The sequence below is a fragment of the Drosophila mojavensis genome, unplaced genomic scaffold, assembly GCF_018153725.1.
Source record: "Drosophila mojavensis isolate 15081-1352.22 unplaced genomic scaffold, ASM1815372v1 contig_36, whole genome shotgun sequence".
NCBI lineage: Eukaryota > Metazoa > Arthropoda > Insecta > Diptera > Drosophilidae > Drosophila > Drosophila mojavensis.
The window spans coordinates 8,022,952-8,044,974 of NW_025318858.1; the positions used below are offsets into that span (position 1 = coordinate 8,022,952).

At 36.4% G+C, this 22,023-nt stretch overlaps 1 protein-coding gene across 2 annotated transcripts in view; it reads left to right on the forward strand.

Annotated features, from left to right (window-relative positions):
- The first annotated feature begins 6,765 nt into the window (after nt 1-6,765).
- The window catches only part of LOC6576323, a 30,546-nt gene continuing 15,288 nt past the window's right edge, over nt 6,766-22,023 (forward strand). Inside the window, exon 1 of one of the 2 annotated variants that reach the window (XM_015165122.3) lies at nt 6,766-7,293. The gene's annotated coding sequence lies outside the window, so the exon portion shown is untranslated. Of the gene's footprint in view, nt 7,294-20,999; nt 21,078-22,023 lie in introns of those variants that run through there. The other variant, XM_032729006.2, reaches the window with a different exon arrangement.

A 22,023-nucleotide genomic window follows, 5' to 3' on the forward strand; every position in this document is an offset into this window, starting at 1 on the left:
ATCATGTCCATCTCAAATATCATCTAAGCATGTAATCGACCTTCCATAGAAAATATAAATGGACACGCTTTGATCTAGCGAAGGCTATAAAACCAGATGATCAGAAGGAATAACCAGAGTCCAATCTTTAACGATGGCAACCATGTTTCTATACACGTTCTTACTCTTCCAAATCCTCTGTAAGTACATGAAAGTGATTTGGACATAATAGTCCTATATATACTTAATAATTATAATGCTCGAAATAGTTTACGCTGTTTGCTCCGCCGGCGATGCACCGAAAAGTGGAACTGATGAACTAAAATTCGGAGCTGATCTAGGTGAACCAGTGCCTGATCTACCAAGGACACCACCGTATAGGGATGAGGGATGGACTTTAGACCCTGGATTTACTCGTCCTGGTAAATGATTTCTATATAGAAAGCGCCAAACAGCAAGCTGTGCCGAAAACTTCATTAAAAAACTGTTTTCACATTGGCAATTACAATAATAAATATGCATTGACTAAAGGGTTCTCCCAGGTCTTTCGACAGTCATGGGCATAGCTTTCAGTGTCTACTTGGGCATAATTTAGACATATTTATCATATAAAGGTCTTTATGATTTGTGCTTTATGCATTGGGAAAATGAACATCGAGAATATTCATGTGTGTGGTGTGTGTCTGATATTAGTTATACGCAGCAGGTGGCTAAGGCTCAGTTAGACAGAAATGCAATGTTCAGATAGAGCTAGAAAATGAATTTCAAATTTGTTTGAGGACGTGGCATATCGCAAATAGTGTTTAAGATCTCCAAAATTAGATGATTCATTTACTGTAGCTTATTTGAGAGGCAACAGCTGGCGGGTTGTGTTAAAGTTCTTTGCTATTAACAGAGTATCTCCCAGTCGAGCACTACCAACAAGAACATGCCTTAATAAGAGGGCAGCATTGTGCCGGGTATGTCGCAGCTCTCACAACTTTTGTAACACACCTCGTGTTCTTTTCGCGCGGGGGATTTTCTCTTCACACTTTTTGTATCAAGTGCTTTTGATCGAAAGTCTGTTCTTACGGCTCTTCTAAGGAAAAACCCAATCTTATTAATTGCTCTTTATATTTCGCGTCATTTGCAATCGTTGCGATTTCTCATGCCCAGCTCCGCTCTGCTCCTCACCCCGCCCCGTCGCATTACCCAGATCGCGAATTTAAATAGTCATTTAATGTAGATTTATTGTGCAGGTACTGCCAATGTGTGGCCAGGTGGGTGACTGAATCTCTTGTAAATCGAGAATCGAACGTGAAGGCGATGCATTGTTGTCAACTCTATAAATCAAGCCGCATGAAAGTGAAAGCCCTAGGCAGTTGCCTAAGGTCGTTGCGATGCTTCTGGCTTGGCGAGCTTGTGAAATATGTTGTTCTTGAACAGTTCGCACAATAAATCTGTGCCCAATAATTTATCATCTTAATTACGAAATTTGTAGACAGGTAGCAGAAAATGGCAGAGAAACACGAAAGACCAAAAGATCTCAATCAGAATTTCAACAAAGCAAATGGACACAGAGTGAAACCTCACTTAAGTGAGATGTTATATATTCTCTTAATTATATAAAATCTTAAAAAAGGGGTAAAGAACAGAACTGCTGAAAGAAATAGTGATAATAAGAGAAGGAAAGAGAGAGACAGAGAGAGTGAGAACTCTCTCCTTCATACGCCTCTCTGGCTCTGCAACTCTCTTTTGATATTTATACATATATTGTATATTTTTATCTCTTGCTATGTTTCCTTCAATCTCTCTCTATCTGTTTATTTTGCATGCTCTCTCTCTCTCTCTCTCTCTCTCTCTTACTTTCCCTTTTACGCTTTTTCACTGCTTCCATCGCCCTCTATCTCTCTCTCTCGATATCAACTATATCATATTTTTATTTCTATCCCTTTCTATGTTTCTCTTAATCATTTCTATCTGTTTCTTATACTACATACTCTCTCTCTCTTTCCCTCTCTCTTCTACTCTGTAGACCCTTTTTCTATTTCGCAATCAGTTTTTTTCCTCTCGTGCCTTTCTCTCCATCTCTCCTCTCTCTGTTTCACATTATTCCTTTGTTATTTATAAGAAATATTTATTTAGTTTCTATCATATTTAAAGCTCACCTGAGATATATTTGATTAATATATGTATCTCTACTCTATCTATATATCTCTCTTGCTCCCTCTCTTCATCCATTATCGTATAGACTTGTACGGCAATTAATATATGTCAGAGCGATATACACTACAAAGCATGCGCTCAAAAAGCAGCTCTCAAGGTCATTTCAGCTGAAATCGTTGGGAACTTTGGGCATCTTTTGTTATATGCGTAGCGAAATCTAAGAAAACTATATGAGCACTAAAAATCGCATGCAAATTATAAATCGCGTCATTTCGACTAATTCTATTGTGTCGGAGCTTCAAGTCGTGCTTTGTGTGTGTATGAAATAAATAAAAATGTTACCTGATAAACGCAGATGATGCGAAGGCCGCCGCTGCTAATCCAGCTGGCAGTCGCAGTCGCCGTCGCAGTCGCAGTCGTCGTTGACGTTGGGGCTACGCTTGACCCGCCCTTCCGCCCTAAAGGCTGGCCAAAAGCAGAAGTTGACAGCGGATATGAGCAAGACGAGAGCCAGAGCTGTGGCACCTGTTAGCTCAAGCTGCAGCCCAAGCTGTTGCTGTTGTTGTTGTTGTTGCCGTTCAGCTGCTCAAGTTTAGAGTTTTTTTTTGTATGTGGCTTAATGACTTTTGCGGCACAGCTCGTGGCACTTGCCACCTGAGAGGTCGCAATCGGAAGTTCATGTTTATGATACGCTGCGCCAACGTCCAGCCAGCCATCCGTCCGTCCGTCCATTCGTCCGTCGGTCCATCCGTTCTCGGCTGCTATCCATAGTAAGTCACCAGCTGGCAGGAGTCAACAGCTCTCGCCTTGTACTAAATTTCAGTTTAAGATACGAGCAAAATGGGGAGCCAACGCTTGCCCCTTAGCAGAGCCATCGTAGGTGTGATAAGACTTGCCATAAATACGGATAGCCATGCATAAATCAATATTTCTTGCTGGTAGGGGTAGATGATGCACTGTATATAAATGATATGTGTATACAATAGTAGTATTGTAATAGTATATAAACAATAATACCAGTAGAATTTAATAAAGTAGTAGAAGAGTAGTAGTAGATGGGGAATATTATCGCATCTCATCCTATATGCATCCTACCTACTATGAAAGCTGTTGGTTTGCCTTGTGCGAGGTATTTCCCATTTCCGACAACTCCTGCAGCACACCTCATTCTATATGATACAGCTATTATATTACTAGTATACTACAATTAAAGAATGTATATGCAAGATTAGCAGTAGAATTGAGTAATAGTAGTAGATAGGGGATATTATCTCATTCTATCTTTATTCTATCAGGCATCAGCCCATTGAAATGTAGCTAACAGAGGTAGATCTTATGTATTCCTATAATCAATATCTAATTATATTTATCTAGAAATAATTGAAGTGCTTAATTTTTTTTTTTTTTTTTTTTTGCGCCGACTACCTGAAACTAGACTACTTAATTTTTTTGTTGTTAAAAAATAAATAATAAAAATAAATTAAATTTGTTTTTTATATTGTTTTCTGTTAAAAAATAAATAATAAAATATATCACTGTATATATTCTATATATATATAAAATAATTGAAAGACTATGTATTCTTATTAATTTCTCATAGTTGCTCAGATGCGAAATATTTTATTTGTAAAATTTATAATTTCTACTTTTTATACTTTTATACTTTTATAATTTTTTTTTTTTTTTTTTTTTTTTTTTACTAAAATCTAGATTCTAAATAATTGTAGCAGCATGAGCTACATCGTACTATAGCAAAATTTGAAGTTCTTTTGCTCCTTTTTTATATTTACAAAGGAAAAAAGAAATAGAGAAGGAATTCAAGAGCTCGCCCATAGCAAGTTAAGTAATCTGCAATTGAAGGTGTTTGCTGCTAATGCACAGCAAACAATGAACATAAATTCTGGTCAAACTCGATTCGTATCATTTGTCTATTTAGGCCTTATGGCTTTATGGCCTTATGGCATCTATGGCCGTTAAGTGTGCCTAACAAGCAGCCACTTGAGAGCAGAGCAGAGCCAGAAAAGAACTCAATTATGCTGTGCGGCAGATACAATTGTATCTGAGAGATACGGCGCGCATAAAACTTGATTGATAGCATCATTTGCAAGATGCAAGCCTCTGGTTTTTTTTTTTTTTCTTTCTTTTTCTTTTTTCTTCCGTCTACCTCTTCCACTTTAGCTCTTTTGATTTACAGCTACAGCCACAGCGCAGTGCGAGCGAGGGGCTTGAATTGCGGAAGTGGCTTTGCCACTTGGCAGACGTCGCAGATGCAACTCGGCAGCAAGTGCAACTGCAACTGCAGCAGCAGCAGAAACTGCGGCAACTGCGGCAGATGCGACGGCAGCCCCAACGATTTGCTTTGTTTACATTTGGAGCACGTTTGTGGCGGCAGCTGCTGACCGCTGCCCATTTACTAGCAGCCGGCAACAGTCGAAGAGCGAAAGAGAGAGAGGGAGCGAGAGCGAGAGGGAGACAGCAGAGTGATGCTGCTGTACTAGGGCTGCGTTTGTATTACACAATTTGAAGCCGCCGTTGCAGCTGTAATTGGAGCATGCTGCGCTGCTCATTCCTGGCATAACTCAACGCCTAACTCCACACACATACACACACAAACACACTAAATGTATACATATATTTATACATATGCATATATATAATTATATACTCCATATACATAACTGTGCTCCAGCTAGACTTTGCTTTTCTCATATTCTTATTCTTTTTCTTTCTTTTTTCTCTTTTGTGTGTGCTTTTCACACACTCATGTGAAAAGCGTGCTATGATACGATCCAGTTCTAACAAATATTTAACTGTTTTCCATTAACTTATCTAAAAAAGAAACAGACGAGACAGACTTTACTTCTGGGCTAGCTTAAGCTACGCTTCATCTTCACATATATAGTTTATCAATTTGGTATTCATTTGAAGTCAAACTGCTTCATATTATTTATTATTTTCTTAATCTGTTGACCTTTTCTAATTGGCAAAATCGCAAAGTTTTTAAGCACTTAAATACTTTGCCATAAATTCGTTTCATAATTAACTCAAAGACAACAGCAAAAAATGAAAACAAATTCAAAATTTGTTTCCGCATAATTCGCAAAAAGAAAAAAGTTTTTCCTCCTGTCAACACATCGATTTATCAAAGTCATCAAATATTGTCATAACAGACCATTATCAAATGTGAATACCGTTTATTATGCTATATAAGCACATGTATAGAAACATGTATATATACATATGTTTATATAAAATGTATATAAACATGTGTCTTGCCCAAGCTCAGCCCTCAAACTTAAGATCTATTGTTACGAAATTTAGTACATACTAATTTCGTATATACGTTAAGCGAAAAGCGGCAACCTTTAATTATATATCATTAATAATACATATCTGGCAACATTTTGCGAGAACATGAGCTTGACTTCGATTGGCAAATCAAAACAAATTTTTTTTTGTTACATAAATTTTCTTTCTTTGTGGGTTTTCACTTTCATTATAAACTCTTTTTTTTCTTGTTTTTGATGTAATTAATTTGTCGCATTTGTTGTTGGCTTGAACAAATAAATTATAGCAAAATATAATGACCATGTTGCCAGCAAATTACATTTGGCATTTGACTTTCATTTTGCTGTTCGTGTGTAGCACCATAGCTAAAACGTTTTTTATCTTCGTCATTATTTTCTGTTTGTTTTATGGCTATAATATTTCATGGCAAGTCCATAAGAGTCTTTAACCCATAAACGGCTGGAAACGTGCGCATAATAACTAAAGTTCTAAGAACTTTTATGTTTTTCTTATGCGCTTGCAAGCAACATGTTGCTAATGCATGTTGCTGCATACATTTCCACTTCAGACACACACAAACAAAACCACTAGTGTTTATCCAAGCCCATCCGGCACTTCAATGCATTTCTGCTCTCTCCCGCTCTTACTCATTCTCTCTTTGCAATTATTCATCCCAAACGAAAAACAAAACCCACATGCTAAACGCAACTTCACTTCTAATTGGAAACTCGTTTTGTTGCGCGCTGCCTACTCGAAATGAGCAGCGCAGCAAGTGGAACTAGTTCGCCCAGACAGTGTCGCCCACAGCTCAGCAGCAAAACTTCAAAATCAACCCACACATGCACACACGCTCACCTACGTCGTTGAGAGAACGAGCAGCACCATCTGCTTTGCACCCACGCTGCGCTGGCTGGCTAACAAAATGAGTGAGTGAAAAAGTAAATGAAAAGAGCGTGAGCGCGAGAGCGAGAGTATATGCTATGTTGCTAGCCACGCAGCACAATGTTGCGTGACAGTTAGAATGTTGCTAAGCGTTCCAAGTGTGTTTCGCATTGTTGTTATTTTATTGTATATTATTATTTAATATTATTTTACTACAAAGTTTGATAAGACCTTAATTAATTATAGTTTGTTTTTATAATATTTCTATCATTCGCTCTTTTTACATTTACTATGGTAAGCATCAAATGTTGCCAGCACTTTGCCGGCTGCTGTTATTATTGTTGCGCACAGGCACTTCGCTCGATCTCCGGCTCTGTGAGGGAGAGCGAGAGAGCCGGCATGCGAGTGTGTGTGAGCGCTAGCAAGCAGTTCGTTCACTTGCTTATGGCTAGCCCTCGACGCTAACAGCGCTACTCCATTCAGTTGTGCTCGCAACGTTGTTGAGTGCGGTTTATTCAAACGGTCGGTTGTTCGTTTGTGTTGATCACGATTAGCGCTCTCATTGCTTCAAATAACTGTGGAAAATCTTATCAGCTTCTTTAGTGCGAAACAAAACTGAAAGTGCATTTTCGACAAAGTTTGATTTGACAGCAACATAAAAAGAAGTGATTGCGAAAAGCCGTCAAGGGGCTGTTGCACCTGTTTCCTGTCCCAATCGGAATCGATAACATATAGCATAATGCGGCACGTACGCGCCTTTGGCCACGCATAAAAATGTGAAGTGCATAACATAAGAAGAAACATAACTACAAAAGAAAGAAAACAGATAAACCATAAAACCAAAAAGAAGACCCTACAACTACAATAAACGGCCTTGTGCATTTTTTTTAGTGTATTTACAATCCATCAACATTGTTTTTGGGATTACACACACACACACATTTATACACACTTTGGATTATCCCAAAAAAGATCTGAACTTGATTGAACTTTTGAAAGGTAAGTTTTTGGCATTTGGAGCATTCCAGCTGTTAAATGTTCTTGAGTGATCTTGGACTCTAGTTGATGCTGCGGCTGTTGCTTCTGCTTCTTCTTCTTCTGCTTGAAGTAACCCAGTTTTTGTTTTTTTCTCCCAATTGATTTATTGCGATAATTCACTTAAACTTTGGGTTTCCGCTAGAAAGTCTTGCATCTGTATTTTTTTTTTTTTTTTTTTTTTATATATCTTTTCAAACTTGTTTTTTTTTAATGTTTGATCTGGTTTTTCTTTTCGTTTCGTTTGGCGAAAGTTTAGAATTTTCACTAATCAAATTCGAGCTGAAATTTCTAATTGATTTGAGATGGAATTTTCTAGCTGGCTTTCAGCTTTCAAGAGTTGACTGAACCTGCCAAACGGTATTCTTCGAGCAACTCATTTCCGTTTCCCTGCATCATCCTCGGATATCTGAGGTTATCATTAGAATGCAACAATTTCGCGCGCTGTTATAAATGTTCGCTAACTGTTTGTCATTGTCGCTGTCAGTGGATGGGAATGATATGTTCATTACGATACTCCAGTAATACATATTAATGGCCCTTCAGGGCCACACACAAAGCACTCGGCAAAGGCCTTCCCAACAATTTACAAAAGCAAAGAAAAATGCTGAAATATTTTTGATATGTAAATTTAACTATGATTTTGTTGTTGTTTTTTCGTTTTTCTTTTTGTTTTGTTTTTATTTTATTTTTTTTTTACCAAAATGAATCCCTTCGCTAATTAGCTACGACTCGAATATTTATGAAAGACATAAAACTTGATTTCCCGCAGTGCTTCCGATAATGACAAAATAGTTTACATCAAATCTTTTATATCGAATGATTCAATCGCATCGCGACAAACTCAAAATGCGTAGCTCGTAACGGATTTCCTCTCAAATAAATACATATATACTGACACTAACTTTATGGATTTATATATTTAACATAACAAATATGTAATTTTCACACGCGTAATATTCCATTTGCATTCGCTCATTAGCTGAAACAAATGTCAAAGTTGTTCTTATCGAGCTCATCTAAATCATTTGCCAAACTTTTGCTTTTCAACAAATTTCCCATAGACTTGTTCATTATTCATTCAAAAAAGAAAAAGCAAGAAACAATAAAATATTCAGAGCTCATCCACTTAGGCAAATGCCTAATTAACGACAAATCTGATTTCTTGGCCAAACTTCTTAATGGCAGCGAGTCGAGGCGAGAGCGAGATAGATGAGACTAGCTGATACCCTAGATAAAAACAGATATATGAGCTGCATTTGAAATGCTAGCCCATATACCCCATTTGTATAGGCCATTAAGTGGTATACAGACAGCAGCAGAATATTTGACTTAATGAACCGAATTGAAGTGCGTCTAGGCTGAATAACGGTTTGGCTAAGCTTTTAAGCAACTAATTTGTTCATTGCTCATAATGACAAATATGCAGTTAATAATGATATATATATGGTATATATATTACATATGTCTGCTTGATTACCTTGAAAGTTCACTTTACCTGGCTTGATTATGAAATTTTCACTAAAAACTTGACAACTTAATTGCTGCAACTTGTTGCTGCTGCTGTTGTTATTGTTGTCGTTGTTGTTGTTGTTGTTGTGGTTGCTGTTACTTGATTTTCTCTTCAGTTGCTAAAGTTCGTCCACCGATTGAACATCAATTGTTAATTGACATTGAATCAATTTCCTGTCTGAGATTTTTCACTTGAAAAACTGTTGAGGAAAATGTGAAAACTGCGAGACATTTGAGGATTACAAAATGCAGCTCACGTTGTGCAGCGTTTAGCTGAATAGGTCTCCTGCTCGCTCCTGCTAGCATTATTTGGCTAATTAAAAATCAGGAAATGCACCCGAACAATGGGCCCACAGCAGGCGAGCTACCCTCGCCTCGGAGTCGTCGCTGCTACGTGAGTTTTACCTGTAGAATGCGCTGAGCTACTGTCAAGTGCGGTTTGTTACGGTTTAGCGCCCTCCCCCGCTCTGAGGCTGCCGTCCAGGTAGGCGAACTGTTTAAGCGTGGCTTAGCGAAACGTGTTGTCTAGCTTAAGGATATACGCCTCATCTGATTCAGATATTGCCAATGGGAAGCACGTAGTGGCCCAGCGAGTCTTTTATTAAGAAATTGTGCAGGAGAGGGATCTTTTGGCCTTTATAGAGTTATTGATTTGGATTGAGTTTTCTGTGTGGTTTTCCCGCCTATCGTACGCTGTAGATCGCGGGGAGCTGAAATTGATATGTGGACTCCTGAGAGTCATATAGAGATCGAGGCAATATATTAAGCATTAGAAATAAAACAAGTCTGGGTGAGCTAGTCAAGAGTACCGAACTAGCAGATACCTTTAGAATTTTTGGGACTGAGCCTACGTGCGGAAAATTAAATATAGTGAAGACGAGGATAACAATGATGAGCAGATATTACGGGCTGGCATTTGCTATATTTGCTATACAAGAATCATACAAATACATTTTCAGGACTAGATTTCTGCTAGAGTTCAAATGGACGATTGACTCATAGACAAATAGACGGATGGTTGGATTGCACGACAGACGGACGGACAGTGGATGCTCTAGCCTCAGCTCGTTCTACAGATCAAGCATATATACAAATACTTTTGCAGCTCTGCCACATCTTCTCATACATTTTTACAACAAAATTGTGCTCCAAATTCCCATTCTGTTGATCCTATAATACCTTTAGTTTAAAAATCAATAATATTTAATTTCTACATTTTTAACTCGTTTTATAATCAATCAAGCTTAGCTCAAATGTTAGTTCTAGCTAAACTTTTACAACTCTCTGACGTTTTCTATTTTCTATATTCTTGACTTTCAACTGACTTTTTTTTTGTTTTTGTAACGTACATTCCGGAAATTGTCCAATTACCATAAACGTTTACAATAATATTCGATTTTCGTTTGTTTTTGTTGTTGTTGTTGTTGTTGTTTTTTTTTTATCGTTTCGTCTATTGTCTCTGGGAACTGCTGTTAGCGTAAAGCCACGCCCGCACATGCTACTAACAGCAGGCAGTAGACAATAGACAATTGTCAATTGCATTTGCATACATATGTGGCTGGCTGTCTGGCTCTTTGTCTCTCTGTCTTTCTGTCTCTGTCTGCCTTTAATGTGTGTGGAAATTGTTGTCATTTCGAGCCGGTCTTTAAATAACAGATTGTCGAATGCCTACTCCGTTTAGCCTCCTGCTCAAACTCAAGTGTCATGAGCAAATTTTGAAAGTGATTTGCAATTCAATAACATTTACAGCTAAATTTTAAAGTAGGTTCAACTGGGGTTTTTTCTCTCTCTTTAGAAATATATGTAGGTATATATATATAATTTGTTTATATATCTGATTTGCATTTAGCTCGTTTTCAAAAATTCGCGCGAAATACGCTAAATTACCGCTAAATGCGCGCTTAGTCAGCGCAAATTTTTTACAAATATCGGCCATAATATGCATATCGAGATATTTGTTTATTTATTTATATTTTTGTTTTACTTTTTTATTTCATGGCAACGCGTCAGCAGAAAAATGTTGGCGCTTTGTTGTCGACAGTTGCTGCTGCTGTTGTTGTTGTTGTTGCTTCTGTTTTTTGTTAACAATTAATTTAACAAACAAGTGAAAAAAGGAACCGAAAGTTATCGGTAAATTGTCTATTTGCTAACAACAACAACAACAACAACAACAGCAGCAGCAATGTGTTAAATGGCGTGCTATAAAACAATTATGGCGCTCTTTTTATGGCATATTATGTAGAAGTGTTAATCTGATCGAACGCGGCGCATAATCGTCTCAAGCACGAACTGAATATTTGATGTTGATAAAAAATATATATATACAGAAAATATATAAAATTAGATTAGAATTAACAGTTGGATCACTTGAAATGTGGGTTATAAATATTATTATTAATATGTGCTATAAATAGAGTTTCTATATAAAATGGTAATTAGATTATAATTAAGAGTAATTAAGAGTGCTCACTCTAGCTGATATTTGATATTTGAATGTAAAATAGGCATTTTCATAGAATGTCAGCTATATATTTATATATTTGACTATGACTATGACTAATCGATCGTAAAACTATGCCTTCGCGCATTCAAATAGTGAGCCGTCTAGCTCACTCATAAATATTTAAGCCAATAGCAGAGCTTGCTATGAATTATTGATTCATCAATGTCGTGGAATTCCGGCTAAGCTCAAACTAGTTGGAAAGTCTATAAAAAACAAGCCAAGGCGAGTAAAGTTCATATCTAGTTTCTTATGATATTCGAATATGCGTAATTCCCAAATAAAAATAATTAACAAAACATTGATTTCAATTATTTGACCGATCTTTAAGTCTATAACTCTTTTTAACTATACATTTTTTAAGTGATACACTGAAAAAAAAAAAAAATTAAAATATTTGATATTATTTATAAAATATTGAATGTGAACACGTTTTAAGCACTACGCTAAAGTTAGTTTATATAAAAGTCTTAATATAGTTAAATAACTTTTTAGCCAACAAACATTTGGAACGTGTCTAGAGTTAGGTGAAGTGAAATTCAAAGTTTAATTAGTTAATAATGAGATAATTAACAACTTTTTGCGTTAAAAATTGTGAATGGCTGCAAGCAAAGGTTAGTTAGCTAAATAAAAACAGCAAAAAGCTTAGTTAATATTTAACTAAGCTTTTTGCTGTTTTACGTGCTATAAAACCAATTTTGATTTATGGCGAGAAAGTGAAACTGAAAACTAAAATTATGATAGTATTTTAATTATATATAAAAATAATATAATGCAGATATAAATATATCTTATAGATAATAATTAATATTAACATGTTTTATATAAATATATAAAAAATTTTCGAGTAAATATTTACTTAAAAAAAAAAAAAAAAAAAAAAAAAAAAAATTATAATAATAAGAATATATTTGAGTTCCAATTTCGCTTAAATAAATTTGCTAAACAAAATTAAAATTTTTCTCAAGTTTTAACAGCAAAGAAAGTTGTAAATAGCTTAAAGTGTGAAGCGTCAAAGATATTATTGAGCTGTAGATTAAATTAGCTGATGGATCTCAGTACAACTCGAAATCTTTGCACTGTTTTGTGTCTTAAGTTTTCCCCAATGTAAAGTGTGAACTAAAGAAAAGAAAGACAGGCGATTGTTGAACACTTTCTAGATTAGTGCTTAAGCGAGACTCTTTAGCATTAATTGTTGTGTCTTTTGCCATCTTTAATGGGTAATCAACTGCAAACGTGAACTTTCATCCGTCAAATGCGACGCTTCTCGGCGATTCTCAGCTGTGTTCATTAGGGTCAAGAGCGAGTAGTCGCTGCTGTTACTGCTTGGCTTTTGATTTGACCGCACATGAAACTTTCGTTGTGGCTCCAGCTTAGAATACGATTAAAGCTCGGCTTTCTACATTACCTTAGCCGCCCTCACCTGGTGGCGCAGAAATAAAGCAACATAGCAAGATAAGAAGACAACAAAAAAGAAAAAAAAAGCGAAAATTGTGCGACAAATTCTCACGCCCAACGGCTGCTCTCGAGCTGTAAATGTAAACCGCAAAATGTGAACGAGGCGGAGCAGCTAGCTGCTGATTCCCATTCCGTGTTCCCAGCTGCAAATCCTGACTGGCCAAAGCTAGGGTATCTCGGGGGCAGCGGGCTGTTGTTGCTGCTTTGTGGTATGTGTGGGGCTCTGTTGTTGCCTTGACTTTAATGCACTGTGGGAATGTGCCCAACGCACAACTTGATTGACTTGCAGTTTTTGTCCCTCTCCCTCCCTCTCCCTCTCTCTCTCTCTCTCTCTCTCTTTCTCTCTCTCTCTTGGTCTGTCTCTCCTTTTGCTTGGATTCATTAACTGTTTAACTGCAGCAATGACTCTCACTCTCGTGCTCGCTCCCCCGCTCCTCCTCTCTCTCTCTCTCTCTGTCGCTCTTTCCCTCTCCGTCGTAATCGATATGCGTGCACCTTAACACCCGTTGTTCATTGTAAGGGTTAAGGCCGGAAGCGCCTCTGTTTAAAAGACTATGTAAACGCCCAAAAAACAACCAAAAACCAAAGCAAATTTCATAAAACAAAAGCAACAAAAAAAAAAAAAAAAAAAGAAACTAAAAAAGCTGTTGTCCGCTTGGCGCTCTATTTGAGCGTGATTAATTTCTGCACATCAGTCACTGCCAAGCGGCTAAATGCACAAACACTTGGCACAGACACAGCGCAGCTTGTAAAATACCAAAAGCAAAAAATAACAGACTGAACAAAAAAATGCAAGGATAAACGACTAAAAAATTGTATTTATACTAAACTCTGGGCAATTCCAACTGCATTTTTTTTGAGATCTTGAAAGTTTTAACAGGGCTTAAACATTTTGGCTTGAAACTGGAGCAAGGCAAAACCAAAGCAGATGTTGAGGCATTTGATGTACTGGAAATTGCATTTGTTTATTTTCATTTGGAATTAATGTAATTTGCCATTAATAGACGCAGTTATTTATTTTATTTAACTCAATTTATATGATATATTTGTTGTAATTAACTTTAAAATATTTTATATTTATGTTTATTTTATTTATAATATGTTATTTATTTACTTAATAATTTATTTTACGGAATTTTTTTTTCAGCATTTATAATTATTTTAATGAATTTACTTGAATTAATTACGTTTTTATTTTATTTTATTAATTTTTTATTATATATTTTTTGTTGCATATTTTTGTTAGAGCTTTTGTTAGTATTATATATTTATTATTCTATTATTTTTTTTTCGTATAATTTTGTGGCTAGTCTTGAAAATGATTTCAATAATTGCATCAGCGCACTTAAATAATATTTCTCTCAATAATTTTATACATAATAAATAAATAATAATTATTTAGTATTTAGTAGTAATTCGCTAATAATTAATATTTATATTAAATTTCATTACATTGAATATATAATTAATTATATTTTATAAATAGGTTAAATTCAACTGTAAGTAAAAATAATTTTAATTTTTTGATTACAACTTTTCCATTGTATGATTTAATTAAAAAAATCTTCAGCATTTGCTTAAGAATTTCAAGTTTCAGCAGGCTAACAGAAACCTGTTCAGTTAGTGTATCTTGGCTTCGTTCTATACAAAGTTGACTTTGCATATTTCAGTTTATAGCTTCCTCTCGCACGCTTTGACAAATTAAACAACTTAAAGGCAGTTACTGTTGTTGTTGTTGTTGTTGCAGTCAAGTGACAAGTTGACGTCTTCTTCCTTGGCCCAACACATGATGACAGAGGCGTGAGATATGTATATATATATATATATATATATATATAGAGAGAGAGAGAGAGATAGAGAGAGAGGGGAAGCGAGCAAAGAGCAGGAAGCGTATACAGCTGTCCAAGTTAGCCATAATCTTTTGGGCCAAGCGCCCAGGCGACTTAATTGTGCGTTCACAAAACATTTTTGCATAAGAGGCGAGCAAGTTTATATCAATTTTTGCTGAAACTTAGCAAGAATTTTAATCTGGACTCAAGGTTCGAGTTAAATGTAATAATAGCAACTGCAAGTAATTCATATCATTTGCCTTGAGCCACTGCACTGATGATGCTGTTGCTGTTGTTGTTGCTGTTGCAGCTCTTCATAGTGACACATCATTCTTTACATTGAAACTTATCTGAAATGAGCTGCTTGAACTCCCACACTCACTGCGGCCAGAAATAGTGCTCGAGCTTCTATGGAATCTTAAAATAAAATGTAGAAAAAACAACTTAATCGACAGCCAGAGAAATTAATTGTTGACGCTTAAGTGCAGCATATATCTATGCCTATACAAGCAGATATATCTATATAAATATAAATTTGTGAACAGTTGCTCTATCTTTTTTAATATGAGCTGCGACCCTTTTGCCAAGATTGAAAACTGTTTTCAGTTTTCCCCCTCATGGCATAACTTCATTAAGTTGCGGCTGAGTTGTTTCAGTTCTTCTTCTTGGAATTCCTGCTCTTGTTTTTGTTTGTATTCCTTAGACACATATGTGGGCTCGCATTGTTGTTGTTGTTGTTGTTGCTCGAGTCTGTTGCAGTTGTGGTGGCTGCTTTTAGTATATCTTTTTATTTTGTTTTTAAAATACTTGAAATGTTTTTTGATTTATACGAACAAATATGCAATTTGTTGCTTTATCTACTCACACACACACACACACACACATAAGCGATGCAACCTTGTCTCTAATGACAGCATTTAGCTCTGGGAAAACTCACCCATTGAAATCACTTTTCCACACATTTTTCACATAATTAAAGGCAGCTGCCAAACTCGATACTAGAGATTGCAGCATTTGTTGGCTTCCAGCTTTTGCCTTGTTGCAATCGTTTATTGACAGGTGAAACAATGCTCGCTGCCAGTTCCATAGAATTTTAGTTTACCTTTTGTAATTGTGTAAGCGAAAAAATCAAAAAAAGAAACAACGGCGCTCTGAATTTATAATTTCCGCTGAATGCTGAAAGCTTTATGCGATTTTTACATAGATTTCTGCTTCTTCTTGTGCTTTTTTGTTTTTGTTTAATATTTATGATGCGGCAACAGTTTTGTGTTGTTTCTTTTTTTGGCTGCTGCTGCAGCCATAAAATATGACAGGCTTTCAAATATGTAAAGACAAAATTTATATTTAGCTGCAGCTCTTTAAACTCGTCTGCTGCGAGAGTGCTCTGTAAATGTTGTGCATAATTTGAGAGCGATATTTAATTAATTTCAACAATGTGCTCGAACAGTCGAGCACTCTTTGGCTCAAGCTGTCGGGCTGCCAGGCGGCTGGACCGAGCCGATATGGTTAAATACCCTGGATTGTTTGGATGATACTCAAGAAGTTCTTCAATTAACTCTTTATTTACCGAATTACATCTGTTTGCAACTTCTTTTGGCAGTATATAAGATATGCTAATGTATTTAATAGATATTTTTACATTTATCTCTTATTTATGAGCCCTATAAATATGTTTTAGATACTTTTGTATCTTACAGATACTTTCGTAACTTAATTTAATGATAAAGCTGCATATCACATTATTCTTATCAGTAAACCAGCTATCTACATCACGTATGTACGTGTATATACCTCATATATATACCCTATGTAAGACATTAAGAATCACTTTTGACGCACGCCCACACACATACAGACGTAGACACACACACGCACATCTTTTATTATTTGAGCATGTATAATAAAAAAAAAAAGAAAAGAAATAAAAACTGCCAAGAGACGGCCAGACACCACCCACAAACAGTTGCGCCCAAATTAAAGCAAACATTAAGTGAAAAACATTAAAAAAGAAGTAGAAAAAAGTCAAAAGAAAAACTGGGAAAATATAATGAAAATAATTGATTAATTAATTGACAGCAATTGAGTTTAATTGAGTGCGACATGGTCAGCTCTACAGATTTAATGTATATATATATATATATATATTTTTTTTTGATTATTTTTCGGTTCTCTCGGTGCGCAGCTTTTAATTAGTTTTCCGACAGCTGCGACTACGGAAAAAGCACTTGAGCTTTCCGTATTAACAGTTACTAAATACCAGGTAAAGCCAATTTGTTGTTGCCCAGCAACAACAGCAAAAACAGCAAAGACAACAACACTGACCAGGTGAAATGCAGCCATCAGACACGTCAACAAGTTGAAAGCGATTTGCCAACGTAATGGCAACAAAAATTGCTGAGGGGCCACTCACCTTAGCAACATCATCCCAGTCAGCCAGAGCAACAATTAGCTACGGTCAGAGCAGCTGCATAGAAACTTTGTTGACAAACGCGGAAAAAAGCGCAAAGCAAAGTCAAAGACCGACAGCATAAGTACCAACAACAGCAACAGCAATAACAATAACAACAACAGCAACGAAAGCACTGCATAAATAAATGACTAAGCGGCGGCGTCGTCGCGTGCTGCTGCCAGGGACAGAAACACTGCGACGGCAATGGCGACCGCGACGCGAGCAGCGCAGCAGCAACGTCAAAGCGTGACAAATAGCTAAATGTTGTTGTAGTCAGTAGTTGCTGCTGTTGTTGTTGCTGTTGCTGATTGCTGCTGCTTGCGTCTGCACTTGCTCAGCCTTCGCGCATGTTGAGCAACATTTTTCTCTTGCATTCTTAATGGAGTGCAAACAATGTTGCCCGAAACTTGTTGCTGGCCAAACATTTTAAGTACTTATTTGCCTATGTCGTTGGCAACTGTGCGAACTTAAACAAAATTTGAAGAAGAGGTATGGGTAGCGAGAAAGAGAGAGCAAGCAAGAGAGAGAGAGAGAGAGCTAGATAGAATATTATAATTATATTTATACAGCAAGCAAGCTGCTGTCGCAGACTCCACAGTCGCAAAGAACTTGCCCATTAGCGCAAAAGCCGCAGTCAGAGCTACAACAAAAGCAACATTTTACGAGAATTGTGTAATTTCATTTGTACTTCATTTCGGTTAGCCAGACCAAAATTTGGCGGCACCAGCAAAAACTGACTAAAAGAAAACAAGAAAAAGAAACAGACAAAAAGAAGAAGAAGAAAAAAAGCCATGAAAATAGGAATTGTTTCTTTTTTTTGCGCCTACCCTCTCGGAAAACTGAAAACTAGTTTAGTTTAATTCGCAGTTGGTACGCCGTAATTCCCAAGAAATCAGCAAAAAAGCCAAAACAGAAAAAAAAAACCAAACCAAAACAGAAGCTCATTAAAATGCGCAGTAAATTCTTCCATTTTTTTTTTTTATATTTTTTTGTAACATCTTCTGATTTATGAGCACACATAATAATAAATATATATAAATAGAAGTTATATAAAAAACAAATCAACAAAAAAGTGAACTTCCTGTCGTTGATTTGTTGTTGTTATTGTTGTTGTTGTTATTGTTGTTGTTGCCAACTCATGCCCACAAAATTTGTGACGCGTCTCTTGACAAATGAATGTTTCGCAGTCTGTTAAGATTCGAGAAATGTTCTTTAACGACTTTTCCTATTGACGACAGGAAGTCAATTCACCTGACTCGAAGGGAATTTGTACACGATTCGTTAGCTAATTGTTGATGTGGCCTGGACACTGGGAGCTGCTGAATGATTGGCATTATAGATGCCGGATTATGAGCTATGAAATGTTATAGTATTATATAAAAGAGAGTCAGAGAAATTGTGTGAAATAGTTCTGGGAGGAATCAATCAATTGTTGGTGTTGAATAAAAACAGGTGTACAAAAGCCGAAATGAATAATTGAAAATACATTGATACAATAAGTGACATAATAAAATTAGTTAGAAATTAGAGAGAACTGGGGAAAAGTTGCAAATCATGAAGCAAATCAAACCTGAAAATGAAAGTAATATGATGAAATTACTTGGAAATGAGAATGGAATTTATGAGAATTGAATATGACTACAAATTTCTAGCTAATACTGATTATATTCAGTATATAATATAGATATGTAAGTAGATAATACGAAAAAAATAATTCGAAACCATGGGAAAATAATTTCATCTTAATATAGTTCTATTTAAGAAGAAATAACCAAGACAAATAATCCTTTTAATTTATATTAATTAATTTATTTAAAAGTATTATTTGATTGGAACTACTTCATTTCAATAATATTTTTGTTCATTTGAATAATTTGAGCAAGATTCAAGTTCAGTTCCTTAGTGTCTTTGAACTTTGAGCCAATTCTTTTAAGCTTATTCAGTGACTAGTTGAGCTAGTTTCAGTTATACATACCATCAACTATGATAATGCAAATCCAATTGTCTGCTCCTCTTTGGTCTCAACCCAAATGAGTTTACCAAATTTTCCCCACTACTGTTTCCCATTTTCCGACTAAATGGTATTGCGCAAGCTCTTGAACTGCAGTGCTCAACTTGTCAACGCTCTAAGACAATGCTCATAAGTATTTTATAGATAAAGACTGAGAGAGAGAGAGAGAGAGAGAGAGAGAACGAGACTCGCAGCCTACGCTTATCGTGTGTATGCATCAATCTTGAGGCCCAAGACAGCAAGAGCCCCTACCTGGAAAGATTAGACGCACAGCGAAACGAGCACAAAGAGAAGTATTAAAAGAAAGACAAAAAAAAAAAAAAACTCTTTTCACACCTACGAGAGAACCTCAACAACTGTTGTTGCTGTGCCCTAATTGTGGGCGTTGGGCCCGAACAAACGACTGACTTAAGAGCAGATCTCGTTAGTGCTGACCTCTGAACTGAACGAAAGTGCCGCTGCTACCGCATCCGCTCCAAAAACAGCAGCAGCAACAACAACAACTAGAATCAGCTAGAAAAAACCCCCAACCGGAAATCCATAAACGAACTAAAGCAACGCTAAGCCAGCTGGCAAATTAAAATCTTCTGCTCCACATTCGGCATTCGACATTCGGCATTGACTTTGATTTTGTGTATCCACAAAATGCACTGCTATCTATTTCCCATTTCCATTTCCCATTTCCATTTCTATGCACATGTTCCACTCACAAAAGGCACACACGCACATTTCCTACGTCTACCTGCCGGCTAACGCATAGATCTCGGCATGTGAAGCAGCAGCAGCAGCAGCAGCAGCAGCAGCAGCGGCAGAGCGGCAGCAGCTGCCTTCCAGTTCGACTCGGATTTCTCATAGCGAAATTCCCACACTCTATCGCCCAGCTAGCTGCAGCTACAGCTACAGCTATGGGCAAGGACTGCAAGTCAGCTGCTGCGCGCTGCATCAAGTGCATTCATATATATATATATATATATGTGTAATATATGAAGTATCTGTTGGCTGGGAACTGGCAGCATATGTGCGTGACCAGATTGTTGTGATGTCGTCTGTCTGTGTGTGTGTGTGTTGTTTTCTTCTTTTCTATTTTTTTTTGTTTTTGGCACATTTTCCCATATGGTTTTTCATATTCGTTTTTTTTTTCTGCGCACTGGCAGCTGTCGCGTGGCCATCTCATCATCCAAGGCATGGGAATTCAAAGCAGATGCACTTTCAATTTGAATCTGTATGGAAATTATTATGGCAGTTATCACTAGCACGACAAGAGATGAGAGGCCTGATAATGTAGAAAATACTTCAAAAATACAAAGAAAGCAAAGTAATACTGAAAGAAGTGCATAGAAAATACCAAAATATTAACATATTTTTTGAGATGATCACAAAATATCAGAAAAGGCAAGTAACTAAAATCAGATAAAATTAAAGTAAAAATACGTGTATAAGAATAAACATTATTAACAGATATAAATATATGACTATAAAGTTGAATAATCAAATATTATTGCTGGTATTAAAAAAATACCAATATAAATAAAAAATACTAAATTATTGCAGACAAATATGACAGATGACAAAAATTTAAATATTTAAATAATAACAAAAATAATAAAATAATAAAATAATAAATAAAAAATACTAAAATACTGATAGACATTATTTCTTTTAAATTCGAATGTGAGACTTGAAATAGTTCTACATATTAGCATAGCATACCCTGTGCACATATATACCCTGTAATCGCAAGTGGCGTAGCTTAGCTATACTTATGCTCTAGCCATAATATTTATGGCCATATTAGCTTGGCATTCTTACAATGGAACTAACATGAAGCTCCATCTAACAATTAGTCAACTATTCGCTCGCTCACTCTAATGCTAACTCACTCCCTCTCTCTCTCTCTCTCTCTCTTTGCAGGTAAGATTTGGATGAATATCTCAGCGTCGCATCCGCAAGTCGTCAGCGACTTTTAGTGCTCGACTAACTATTTATAAGGTAATTTGAGACGCGCTTAGCAACAGCCAACGGAATTCTTTAAATGACAAGACATATAAAATTTAATAGCTTGTAGCCTGGGTAGCACTTCAAGAACCAGAGCCGCTCCTCCTGCTGCCCCTCCTGCCCCACCTCGGCACCTTTTTGAGCTGCTGCTGCTGCTGCTGCTGCTGCGATGTTCGTGTTCGTGTGTCCCTTTGGCGGCTTTTGTTTACCTTTGAGCTGAGGTTTGTCTTTGTGTGCCCTCTTTGTTGATTTTGTGCGCACGCCGCTGTCGCTACTATAAATAGGGATATACACACATAGCTGCACTGAGCGAAAAAGTGGGGCCTGCCTAAATGAATTGAACAGAATACCAGAAGCCGCAGGCAGAGCAAAAGAATTTTTAAAGCATTTCTAAATCAGGTCTGCAAAATGAACTAAAGAATTTTCTCGCAGTGTATAATATATTTTAAAATATGTTTTGCGTAATGCCCAAGACAACAGCACAAAAAAAAAAAAAAAAAAAAAAAGACAACAAACTGTTGTCCTTCTACTTCTTCTTCTTCCTTCAACTTTTTTTAATAGTCTTAAATTCCTGAGCAAATAATTTGACAGCAAATAGAAAGCAGAGCTCGCGGGGGCCAGCATATCAAATTGAGAATGATTTAATGAGTGACTGAATGAATGAGGGCTTTAAGCATTACCAAATCTATTTGACTGGCCGCCTCTATATAGATATATGGACAATATATAGATAGTATATGTCCGAAACTATTAAGATTGGGTCGCTAATAGATAATAAAATTTTCTATTATCTTTATGCATTTGTTGGACAACTAATTGAATTTCCCCAACTTTTGCCAAATACTGCTTACATTTCCTGTTGTCCACACACGCACAAACACACACGCATATACACACACACACACACACACACTCACGCACTCACACTCGACGGTCGCAC